Source organism: Panthera leo, chromosome A1 (genome assembly GCF_018350215.1).
Source record: "Panthera leo isolate Ple1 chromosome A1, P.leo_Ple1_pat1.1, whole genome shotgun sequence".
Taxonomy (NCBI): domain Eukaryota; kingdom Metazoa; phylum Chordata; class Mammalia; order Carnivora; family Felidae; genus Panthera; species Panthera leo.
This window is the reverse complement of record NC_056679.1, coordinates 29,660,100-29,668,012: the sequence shown is the minus strand read 5'-3', so window position 1 is coordinate 29,668,012 and position 7,913 is coordinate 29,660,100. Positions and strand designations below refer to the sequence as shown.

Below are 7,913 nucleotides of genomic sequence, written 5' to 3'. Positions count from 1 at the left end.
TCACCAGCAAAAGGCTTAAGGCCAGTGTACTCTTTTAAAGATGACAAAAAGTTCTGTGTGCCTAATGGAAAAATCTTGTTAAAAAATTGTGTATATAGAAATATTATTGTGCTAAATGGAATAAGCATTAGTTATCTAGAAAATTCATAAATGTGGAAAGACTTGAATAGTCATGATAACAGATGAAGTATTATACATTTAAAATAAAATACTTATGAGTAGAAGTTCTCATATTTTCTTTCCATACCCAATGAAAAACACTTCCACTTTAGAAAATGCTGCCCTAGAAAATAATAAAAATAATAATAACAAAATTACCTGGATTTCTTGATATCTCACTAATCCAGATTTTTAAGCTTAATCTCATAGTCCTTCACCGAGCCTAAAAGTCAACTTTTTACAATCATTTTTAGAAAGGAAACTTCCAGAAGTTTAAAGTCAGAGATTTATTTTAAAAAATTAAATAGCTCAGTCAGTTGAGCATCAGACTTGATCTCGGCTCAGGTCTGCACTGACAGAAGGAGCCTGCTTGGTATTCTGTCTCTCCTCTCTCTGCCCCTCCCCTGTTCATTCTCTCTCTCTCCCTCAATCTCTCTCTCTCAAAATAAACAAACTTAAAAAAATTAAATCATGGGGGAAAGCTTTAATGGCACAATTGAGCATCTGCTGTGCCAAGGTCCATGCAGAAAGCTAGGAATGAAACAGAAGGCAAAACAGGGTTGCACACTTAGATGCTTCCAGTCTAGTAAGGGACACACCCATTAATCAGAGAATCACTCAAAGTTCAATTACAATGGAGATAAGTGCTTCATGACAAGTGTCAAACAGAAAGAAATGGCCTGGCCAGCGAGGATGGTGCTGAGCTATGAAGATAGAGTAGGTGAAATTTAGATACATGTGTTGAGGGAAGGGGAAGTGAGAGGTGACGGAAAAAATTCCAGGCAGAGGCACCAAATAGTGCAAAGTCACTAGAGCTGAAATTGCACATGGTTTATAGTCAATAATCACACCAAGAAGACATGGAGGTAATAATAATAAATATGTAAACAGTAGTTTGCTCAGGTGAGCAAACAGTACACTAACTTGTTGAATAAATGGCAGCTGTTTCATATCTAGACTTCAGTAATCATAACTAATCTTTTTATGTGATTGATACAACTTGCACTACCAACTTTCTGGTTTCAATTCAGATTACACTTGGGACAATGTGAATATTTACAAGGTGAACTCAAGAGTAAAATGTAAAGACAATGAGAAAGTAAACTGGTGGATTCAAAAAATTATATTATCACATTTAACATCTGAAAGTAATTTCACTCAAGCACAGAAAGCCTAACTTCATTTGTTCAACACTCCATGGAAATACAGTCACTCATTCACTCATCAAATATTGAATGAATGCCCAGTATACCCCAGACAATGTGATAGGTATGAAGAATATATGGATGTAAAGATATGGTGGCCCCTCACAGAGCTTGCTGCTTCATTGTGAATTGGTCACCAAAGGGAAAGTCACACAGGAAATTGGGGCAGAGCATTGCAGGCAGTAACTCACGCATTGTTAGGGTTTGACAAATCCTTAAAGATTTGGAATAGTAAAAAATATAAGAGCAATCAACACACAGAAAGAAAGAAAGCCCGTTGGAAACATGAAGAAAAACCAACAGCTACTGAAGAAAGAAAATACAACCATTATATTCTACTGGAATCTGAAGTATAAGATAGTCAAATAAATACTCATAATGATATGATCACTTCACTGCTATAACTAAAAATAAATATATTTAAAGGATAGAGGAAGGAGTAGGGAATAGAGTATGAGAGGTACATTATACTAGAAAGAGAATAATGTCTAAAGTTAATAAACCAATCAATAGCAATAACTGTGCAAAGAAACAGCTAAAAAAGTTCAAAGCAGTTGCTTCTGAGAGGTGAGCTGAGAGATGGTTGTAAGACAGCTTCTTTTAGTTGCACAATAAGCCCCTTTGCAATCTTTGGGCTTTTGTTTTTCATGCCCATATATTACTTTGATCATTTTTAAACAAATGCTATTTTTAAAAGAGACTATTACAAAGGAAAGTCTTTATAAACTCATAAGGTGCAGTACATATATCAGTAAATGAAAAATAAAATGTGATCATGACTATATGAGGGAGATACAATGGGGACTAGAAGGAAGGAAGCATGGGCCCATAAAATGCTATTGCAAATCTACTCGAGGTGCCTGGTCCAAGTGGGTCCCTCATTAGAGAAATATGATGTGATCATTCCCATCTTCACTGAGAGCCAGGTTTTTCACTGTGCCATTTCTTTCTTATCTGGTGGGATTTTCACAGGCCCAAGGCTCTTGGCATAGCTGCTCTATTGCATTGCCATTATGCAGAGCATGCCTACTCTGCACATTTCCTAAATACCTCTGAGGGCATTTTCCAAACACGAAACACATGAACAGGCATGGCAGAGAGGCTGGCATGTGAAACCTCCCAGTTACCTAATCTTGCTCCTCATGAGAAATCACTTTCTATTGCAGTCCTATCTCCCACATTTTGTGGAATAATAAACTCACCATAAAAAAGAAAAACGTAGGCTTTTTTTTTGGAAAGTCACTGCACATGTTCAGTTGTTCTAGAAAGTTCTCTTGGGAGACATTTGTTCTAAGGACATTTTCTTCTTCATGGAAAGGAAGGCAAAAGTAGGCTAATTCTTAAAATGCTGACGGCCACCTCGGCCCCCTCCAGAGAGCAATGCAGTCACTCACTTGTCTTAGGGAAATGTGTATATTTAGAGTGAAGCTCTATCCTGAATTCTATATATGAAATAACCATTTACCTTTGGGTGATTCTGAAGTATCTATCACCCCACCTGCCTTCTCTCATCTATTCTGCATCCTCTGGGTCCAGGAGCATTAATGGAAAGCTATTGATCATGTTGAGTGAAATGCTGAAAAGGTTACTGAGAGTCAAGGGGATCCTGCTCTCAAGGGGCACAAAAAAGCAGCCAGGCTTCCAACTCAATCAAGGATTTATCTTATATATTGACAAAGGCTACTTCTGCTCCTCTCAAGGGAGAGGAGGGTGGTGGCTGGCTCACTCTGCCCGATGCCGAAACTTCCCCAGTAGGGGACTAGTAAGAATTTGGAAACATTTTATTTCTTGCTCTGTAGCTTTTAAATGACTAGCCAATCAATTTTTTAACTTAACCCCACCATCCTCCAGGTCAAGAGTCAGCCTTGTCTTATGAAGACATGATGAGGAAGACAAAGAGGGTACAGGTGCGGCTCTGCAGGAGTGAGGGGGTGGTGGCCACAAGCAATCCCCCTTCAAGGGGAACAAATCCCCTTCAAGAAAGGCAGAGTTTTGCCAGGTCTGGGCAGGGCAGTGCAGGAAACTTGACCTGTGTGTCTTTGCAATGAATTGTTCATTCCTCTGCAGTCTAAATATCTACCCTACTATCAGAGTAAGCTGCTAGAAACATCACAGGATTTAGAGAAAGAGGGCATTAAAATACATGTTTAAGAAAGCAGTGAAGGGGAGAAGGTAGTTGAAGAGCACAAACCTACAGCCATAAAGGATATAAGTCCTGTGGATGGAAGGTACAGCACAGTGACTACAGTCAATAACACTGTATTGGCTTTTCAGACATAACGGCCACCAAATGTTGATGCTCAAGAAGAATCGTATTGCCATTTATGAACTCCTTTTCAAGGACGGAATGATGGTGGCCAAGAAGGACATCCACATGCCTAAAGACCACGTCATGAAGGCCACACAGTCTCTCAGCTCACAAAGCTACATAAAGGAAGAGTTTGCCATGGGGTTCCTGGGTGGCTCAATCGGTTGGGAGTCCAACTTCAGTTCAGGTCATGATCTCATGGTTCATGGATTTGAGCCCCATGTCAGGTTCTGTGCTGACAGCTCTAAGCCTGGAGCCTACTTCAGATTCTGTGTGTGTGTCTCCCTCTCTGCCCCTCCCCCTCTCAAAAATAAATAAACGTTAAAAATTAAAATTTAAAAAAATGGAACAGTTTGCCTGGAGGCATTTCTACCGGTACCTTACCAGCCAGGGTATCCAGTATCTCTATGACTGCCTCCACCTGCCCCCTGATATTGTGTCTGCCTCTCTGTGCCACAGCCGTCCTGAAACCTGAGACCAGCAGGCCAGGGCCCAATGGTCTGGAGGGAAACTCACAGTAGGGGAAGCTGACAGAGACACCTGCAGACGAAGCACTGTGACCCCTGATGCCAACAAGAAAGCTGAAGCCAGGATTGGGTCAGCAACTGAATTCCAGTTTAGAGGTGGATTTTGGTTATGGATGTGGTCAGCCACCTGAGTAAAGCTGGAGGAGACTATTTTCTGTTGAATAAATCTGTAGCCAGAAAAATAAATAAATAAGTAAGTAAATAAATAAACAAATAAATAAACAAATAAATAAATAACACTGTATTGTATATTTGAAAGTTGCTGAGAGAGGAGATCTTAAAAGTTTTCACCACTTGAAAAAAATTGTTTTATCAATATGTGGTGATGGATGTTAACTAAACTTACTAGGTGATCATTTCCCAATATCTACAAATATGGAATCATGTTGTACATCTGAAACTAATATAATACGTCAATTAAATCTAAATCTAAGAGAGAGAAATAAAGAGAGGGAGAAAGATGGAGGGAGGAAGAAAGGGAAGGAAGGAAGGGAGGAAAGAAAGGGAGGGAGGAAAGGAAGAGAGAGACAGAATGAAAGAAAGAAAGAAAGGGAGGGAGGGCAGGAGGGAGAGAGAGAGAGGAAGGAAGGAAGGAAGGAAGGAAGGAAGGAAGGAAGGAAGGAAGAGAAAGAAAGGGCAAGAAAGAAAGAAAAAACAAAAGAAAGAAAGAAAAAACAAAAGAAAGAAAGAGAAAAAAAAAGAGAAAGAAAGAAAAGAAGGAAAGAAAGAGAGAAGAAAGAAAAAGAAGAAAGAAATAAAGAAAGAAAGAAAGAAAGAAAGAAAGAAAGAAAGAAAGAAAGAAAGGAAGGGAGAGAAAGACAGGAGGGATGGGGGAGGGGCAGGGAATGCTTCATAAAACATATAGATGTGCCCAAACTGGCTTCAGCACAGAGCCCTGAGTTCTGGAAGGCCCTCCTGGCAGGAGGGGACTCTTCCCAGTATGCTCTCTTCCATCTTCATCTTTATTCAGGGAATTAAGGCCTGGCCATCAGGAGTGCCAGGGCCTTGATAATTTAAGAAGAGGTTGAGGTCCCCTCACCTTCTCAAAAGCTGACCAAAATTTCTTTTTGTTCAACAGTTCTTCATGGGATGCCTTCTCACAGGTGCCTCCCTTCACCCAGAACACTCTCTGCTCTTCTCCTGCTCATCCTACAGATCCGGCTAAGGTTCAGCTTCCTTCAAGAAAGCCCGGCCTGCTCCCCACAGGTTAGAATCAAGCCCCTCTGATACGTGACCCAGCAAGAAGTATTGCAATATTTGCTCCTCTCTCCAGAAAAACCATTTCTTCCAGAAGGGCAGTGACCACGTCTTTCAGTCAGGGCCTGACTCATTGTAGGCGTGTGATAAATGTTGTGGGATGAATGTGTATATACCTGGCACTATGGAAACAGAAAGATGAATTCTTTCTCTGAGCTCAGGGTCAGGTAGCTGAGATGAAAAACAGCAAGCAAATATACACTGATTCTTATATGCCAAGCACGGATTTAAGTGCATTGCATGTATTAACTTATCTAATTCTCACTGTGACCTTACAGGTAGGTACTACCATTATCTGCATTTTGCAGATAAGGAAACTGAGACACAGAGTATCTTGCCTAAGCTCCCACAGCTAGTAAGTGTCTGACACGGTATATAAACCCAGGCAGTTGGCTCCTGAGTCCAAATTCTCACCCACTTTGCTGTGTTGTCTCAGGTCCCAGATGAGGACAATATACAGTGTGAGTCACACCCACCCCATGCATAAAGTGAGGTACACAGTGCTCGGGGAGACAGGAAAAAGAAAGTCATCCTAGTTAAGGAAATTTTCTGATGTCAGACCTTAGCAGCACCCTCTGGCCTCTTCCTCTCCCCTGCCCTCAACCTCATAGATTCTGCAAACAACCAATTTTGAAACCAAGTTCAAAGTTTCAGAACCTTTTAACACCTGATCAAACTCAGTGCCTGAAATTTAAATGGGAAGTTGAGGTTCTAGTTGTAATATATTTCAGCATTTGGCCATACATTGCTTGGTGAGTGGAACTGGCAAAAATCCTTTACCTCCCAGATGAGAGAAAATAAGCTTGCTAAATATTATATATGGCACGACCTGACATAAAATATTTTTTAAAAGAAGGGCCTCTTGTTCTGACCCCTATATTTATGGGCTTAAAAATGGAAAAGGTTTAAGATGAGAGGGGTTTTTTTGTTTTTTTTTTTTTTCTTTAATGTTCATCTTTTCATTCTTTCATTACCATGAGAACAAAGTGGCAATTCGGGGCCATCATGGGTAATTCCACAATGCGCCTTCTAGGGAATAAGGGAGAAAGAACCCTGTGTATTCAGTATTCATATGTTCCTGCAGGGCCAGAGCCCATGACCTTGTGACCTGTAGCCACTGATGGCAAATGCCCAAAGCTTCACATCCTTGTCCAGCGGCTTGCCCAGCATTTTGAAAGGACAACGAAAACCTTCCTAGGCATCTGGTCGCCTTAACCCCATCCTACTAATGGCTCATTCTGTCTTTGAAGAGGTCAACATTTATTATTGTAATAAATATCATTTTCATCCTTCCTGACAACATAAGTGACTAAGGCAACTAAAGAAAGGAGATTCTATAGGGTGGAAAATACGAGAGAGGCCCAATGCCTTTATGGGCACTCACTGTTTGGGGGACGAAATAGGGATCTCTGAAAACAATAACTGTAGTTGCCTTTATAAAGCAGGGATTTTTAAACAGAAGTGTTTAGACTTCATAATTCCAAACATTTGCTTTCTCTTCCTCATTCATTTCAACTGTAGAAAAGTCATGAAGCGTATTTATTTTTCACGTCCATGGAAAAGGGTGATGTCCACATGATTCACACACATTTACTTGGTAGAGAGATGGAGGCATTTTGATACGGAGAAAGTCAGGATGCGAAGAGATCAACAGACAGAGCATTGGGATTTCACTTTAAAATCACCTTCTCTTCTCTTCACGGCATGCCTCGGTGGCTCAGTCAGTTAAGCATCCAGCTTCGGCTCAGGTCAAGATCTTGCGGTTGGTGGGTTTGAGCCCCATGTCAAGCTCTGTGCTGACAGCTCAGAGCCTGGAGTCTGCTTCGGATTCTGTGTCTCCCTCTCTCTCTGCCCCCCCCCCCCCCCCTGCTCGTGCTCTGTCTCTCTCTCCCTCAAAACTAAAGAAATATTTTTTAAAAATTTAAAATTCCCTTCTCTTCTCTTTTTCAGGGCAAGTCTCACTCTTTGAGAATATTGTTCCTGCTCTCCCAAAACCCATGCCAAGAAAACCCCCCCTTTAAACTTCCCTTTAGGCTGTCAAGCAGAGACCATCATAATGCATGACTATTTTTAAAGAATCTCTAACATCCCTCCATTGTCCACTGAGTTAATCACCTCCTTCCTGGCCATCGATTCTTTTCCCTAAAAGTTACTTTTTCCTCAATGCCATCATCATCATCATCATGATCACGACTACCATTTCCAGACCGCTGTGCTGCTGGCGGGCGTTCTGTCCCACAGACATGACCTCATTCTCTCCTCACAACAGCCCTGTGAGGCAGGCGGTGCCATTCACACGGGAGCCGAGTCTCTGAGAGGTCAGGAGTTTGCTTAAGATCACACAGCCCACAAGGAAGAGAACCAGGATTCAAACCCAGGACCACTGCTTCTAGCACCCTAAAGTCCTGCAGGTGGACCTCAGGGGTATCCAACCCCCAATGCGATGGGTAGGAGGGG

General features: G+C 41.4%; 1 pseudogene; it reads left to right on the top strand.

Moving 5' to 3' along the window:
• Positions 1-3,654: 3,654 nt before the first annotated feature.
• LOC122198959 lies at positions 3,655-4,334 on the top strand (annotated as a pseudogene).
• The last annotated feature ends 3,579 nt before the right edge of the window (positions 4,335-7,913 follow it).